Here is a 5,095-nt window from a genome sequence, read left to right as displayed (position 1 = left end):
CCTAATTATGCGAGACTCGGATAGTTGCAGAAAAAATGTTTCATGATACGTGGTTGATCCTTAACGAAATGGTACATAAATAAATACCTACAAGGGCAGGTCTAGGTGTACTTAAATATCCTGGTTAAGTAAATGCGCCATTAACATCCTGGTTTACTTAATATCCTGGATACTTGGGAGTGTAGTTCAGGTGCCTTCCAGGTAGTTTGCTTATTATCCTGGTTATATGTGAAAAAAGAATACATTTTGGAAGATAGAGATATATCCTGGTTTACTTAATATCCAACTTCTTGGTTATATATTTCAAAAAAGAAAATACATCTTAGTCGAGCCAGGAAGTTTACTTCATAATCCTGGAAGACAAACATCTTGGTTACATCTTGGAAGACAGAGAAGCTGTACAATAAACTTCCTGGATATATTTTTTTACAATAACTTCCTGGATCGATGGGCGGGTACCAATTAACCAGGGGATTTCTCGCAAAAATAAAAATAAAAACAGGGGATAGCTACAGAGATTCCTAAAAACAGGGCGAGCAGGTACAGAACGGCATGGATTTGTTGCTCCCCATCTCAGTCTGAGCCACCTATTTCCTGATGCTTGCTGAAGCCATGGCTGCCGCTGCTCGCTGACGCAAACAGCCCCCTGCCCAGCGCCGCGTACTGCAGCTGCTGCTTGCTTTTGTTTGCCACAAGCAGTCGCTGCCCCAGCGGCAACATTGCATTGCTGCTGGCCGCCGCCGTTGCATCCCAATGGTGTCAGAGTTGACGGGGAAACTTTTTCCACGAAACCTCTGAGAGAAAATTGAAGGAAAGAAAAATTACAGGCAAAACAAGGAAAAAAGGACGATCTCAACACCATTGGGTGTGAGAGTTGACGAGGAAAAAAGTTCGAGGAAACCTTAGAGAGAAATTTGAGGAATGAACAATTTCAAAGTGAAATAACGAGGAAAGAAAAGACGGTCTCAACTCCGAGGATCCTCGCCTAGTCGCTGACCTTCATCCCCAAAGTTTCAGCCCATGCAGGATCTGCAGTGACCGATTCGTGCTTCCTCCGTACCCGGATCCATCGTTGGGGTCGGTTGGGAGGTCGAATCCGTCGGCGGTTGGAGTCGATGTGGCAGCGGAGCTTCGTCCGGAGCGCCGGCGACGGGCGGGTGGCGTTGGAGGCGGGCCACAGCAGCGCGGGGCGGAGCAGGATGGTGGCTCGCCGGGGCAGAGGGAGAGGGACGGATAGGGACGATGGTTCAAGGAGGAGCGAAGAGAGAAAGAGTAGATGGGCTTGGGAAGGAAATATCTAGCCACACACACGAGAGAGAGGAGCGGGCCAAGTTAATGCAGACACTGTTTGCAGGCGTTTCCTATTTGACGCTCGCGAGCGTCGAGGTGCTGCGCTTCCGCTGAAGCGCTCGAGAGAGCACCGCCGAACGTGCCGGCCCAGTTCCAGCGTCAAAGAAGGACATGTTTTGGGAACCTTCTAGAAAAGTCCCTCAACCGATTTTTTCTTTTTTTTTCTTTTTGCCGATTTTCTGGCTTTCTCTGTTTTCTCTTTTCTTTTCTTTTTCTTTTTCGTTTGTGTTTCATTTTTTTCTGTTTCTGCATCTATTTCTTTCTCTTTTTTCCTTTTCTTTTTCGTTTTTATTTTATCCTTTGTTTTCAAAAACGTTTTATTTTGTTCATGATTTCTAAAATTATTCATAGTTTCAAATTTGGTCCACTTTCTAAAAATTTGTTCACAATTCAAAAAATTGTTCATCGTATATCACAAAATTGTTCAACATGTATTTACATTTTGTTTAGCGTATATCACAAAAATGTTCAATGTGTAGTTAAAAATTGTTCAGCGTATATTACACAAAATGTTCAATGTATATTTAAAAATTATTCAGCGTATATTACACAAAATGTTCAATGTATATTTAAAAATTGTTCATTGTATATCACAAAAAGTTCAGTGTGTTTTAAATATTTGTTCGGTGTTTATACAAAAATGTTCAATGTGTAGTTAAAAGTTGTTCAGTGTATATTAAAAAAAGTTCAATATATAACTAAAATTTGTTTATCCTACATAAAAGAATCAATGAATGTTTGGAATTTCATAATTGTATTCATGTTTAAAAAAATACGTTTTAAAGTTTTGTTCTAGTTTTGAAATTTGTTCAAGAAAACATCATTCATTTTTTTGAAGGAAGATTAAAAAACGGAACTGCCGGTGCACATAGCACTTTAAGAGTGGCGCCGTAATTTAAGACATGCGCAGTCCCTAGATGCAGTGGTTGGCAACCCTGTTATCCAGAGTTAGGTCAAGGTTTCGACTCCATTCTATGCTAGTATTTTTTCGTTTTTATTACGTTCGCTCGGATCCTAGGAATGGGCCGGCCCGTTTGCGCGAAACCTTCAGCGAAGCCTCCTCTGTTTGACGCAAACGAGCGTCGAACAGGAGCTCTCCTGTTTACATGCTCGAGTACAGGAGCGGCCCAATTAATGCCCCTCAATACAGGCCTATACGCTGCCAACAAATTAAGTGGTAATAAAGGATACAGAACTGAATACAAAGTGTATACATTCAATGTTAGTAATCTCGATGGGGTATAGGGTTTTGATGTAAGGGGGTGGAGCACCTAGGTGCTCCTATGCAATTACCTTAGAATTACTCCATAAAGTGTTATAAAGTATAAAAACACTATAAATAATAGTAGGAAAACATGATGCAAAATGGACGTATCAACTCCCCCAAGCTTAGACCTCTCTTGTCCTCAAGGGAAAGCCGATATCGAAAATCATGTCCACATGTTTTGAGAGAGAGGTGTCGACAAAAACAAAATACGGACATAGTAGCAGCATGCTCATTATTATAACAGCAACAAACTTTATCATATAGCTTTATCATATAACTTCTCATGAACAAGTAAAAATTCATCACAACATCGAAGTAAAAAGCATAAACTTTATTGAAAACCAACAAACTATGTTCTTAGTGAACTTTGCAACTTTCATCATATTTTCAGGAAGGCTCTCGTATCGGAGCCTTTTGACAAGTCCACATACTCAACCATCATTTAATCTTCTATGATTGCTAACACTCACAACATATATATGAGCAAAAAGTTTCAACCGGACACATAGAAATATAGGGGCTTATAGTTTCGCCCCCAACTTATTCACTTCAAGGGTGATGTCAGCAATAATAACTCATGCTCACTCATATCCAACTGGATATATGTGCCTAGATCTTTCCCCACCACATGATGCTTGCCAAAGAGCAAAACAAAAAGGAATAGAGCAAAAACGGTATTGCAATGCTTGAAAATGAGGCCTAGGGTCTGTACTTTCGTTAGTGCAATCTCTCAACAATGCTAATATAATTGGATCATATAACCATCCCTCACGTGCGATGAAGAATCACTCCAAAGTTCTTATCTAGCGGAGAACATAAGAAGAAATCGTTTATAGGGTACGAAACCACCTCAAAACTATTCTTTCCGATCGATCTATCCTAGAGTTCGTACTAAAATAACACCAAATAATTTTAGATTCATAATACTCAATCCAACACAAAGAACCTCAAAGAGTGCCCCAAGATTTCTACCGGAGAAATAAAGACAAGAACGTGCATCAACCCCTATGCGTAGATTACCCTGATGTCTACTATGCAACTTTATTCTTGTAGACACGTGTTGGGCCTCCAAGCGCGGAGTTTTGTAGGACAGTAGCAATTTTCCCTCAAGTGGATGACCTAAGGTTTATCAATCCGTGGGAGCCATAGGATGAAGATGGTCTCTCTCAAACAACCCTACAACCAAATAATAAAAAGTCTCTTGTATCCCCAACACACCAAATACAATGGAAATTTGTATAGGTGCACTAGTTCGGCGTAGAGATGGTGATACAAGTGTAATATGGATAGTAGATATTGGTTTTTATAATAAGAACAATAAAAAACAGCAAGGTAGCAATCGATAAAATGGAGCACAAACGGTATAGCAATGCTTGAAAATGAGGCCTAGGGTCCATACTTTCGCTAGTGCAATCTCTCAACAATGCTAATATAATTGGATCATATAACCTCCCCTCACGTGTGATGAAGAATCAGTCCAAAGTTCTTATCTAGAGGAGAACATAAGAAGAACTCATTTGTAGGGTACGAAACCACCTTGAAGCTATTCTTTCCGATCTATCTATCCAAGAGTTCGTACTAAAATAACACCAAATATTTTCAGATTCATAATACTCAATCCAGCACAAAGAACTTCAAAGAGTGCCCCGAGATTTCTACCGGAGAAACAAAGACGAGAACGTGCATCAACCCCTATGCATAGATTACCCCAATGTCACGTCGGGAATCCACGAGTTGAGTGCCAAAACACATATAAAGTGAATCAATATGATACCCCATTGTCACCACGAGTATTCATATGCAAGACATATATCAAGTGCTCTCAAATCCATAAAAGTATTCAATCCGATAAAACGAAATCTCAAAGGGAAAACTCAATTCACAACAAGATAGAGAGGGGAAAACACCATATGATCCGACTATATTAACAAAGCCCGCGATACATCAAGATCGTGACATCTCAAGAACATGAGAGAGAGAGATTAAACACATAGCTACTGGTACAAACCCTCAGCCCCGAGGGTGCACTACTCCCTCCTCATCGTGGTGGCCGCTGTGATGATGAAGATGGCCATCGGAGATGATTCCCCCCTCCAGCAGGGTGCCAGAACAGGGTCTAGATTGGTTTATCATGGCTACAGAGCCTTGCGGCGGCGGAACTTCTGATCTAGGGTTAACCCAAGGGTTTTTGGAATATTTGGGAATTTATAGGGTAAAGAGGGGTGCGGGAGGCCACCGAGGTGGGCACAACCCACCTGGGCGTGCCCTGGTGGGTTGTGCCCCCTTGGGGCACCCCCCAGGTGCTGCTCTGGCCCATTAGATGTGTTCTGGTCCATAAAAAATCCTCAAAAAGTTTCGCGGTGTTTTGACTCCGTTTGATATTGATTTCCTGCAATGTAAAAAACAAGCAAAAAAACAGCAACTGGCACTAGGCATTGGGTCAATAGGTTAGTCCCAAAAAATTATATAAAGTTGCTA

At 41.1% G+C, this 5,095-nt stretch overlaps 1 long non-coding RNA gene across 1 annotated transcript; it reads right to left on the bottom strand.

Annotated features, from left to right (window-relative positions):
- Positions 1–270: 270 nt before the first annotated feature.
- Positions 271–1,378, bottom strand: LOC109785303 (uncharacterized). Its single transcript, XR_002238094.3, has 2 exons — positions 998–1,378; positions 271–794 (listed from the first exon to the last, which is right to left on the bottom strand). It is a non-coding gene; the product is annotated as an uncharacterized lncRNA (long non-coding RNA).
- Positions 1,379–5,095: the final 3,717 nt, after the last annotated feature.

Source organism: Aegilops tauschii, chromosome 3 (assembly GCF_002575655.3).
Source record: "Aegilops tauschii subsp. strangulata cultivar AL8/78 chromosome 3, Aet v6.0, whole genome shotgun sequence".
Classification (NCBI taxonomy): domain Eukaryota; kingdom Viridiplantae; phylum Streptophyta; class Magnoliopsida; order Poales; family Poaceae; genus Aegilops; species Aegilops tauschii.
This window is presented reverse-complemented; position numbering and strand designations above follow the sequence as displayed.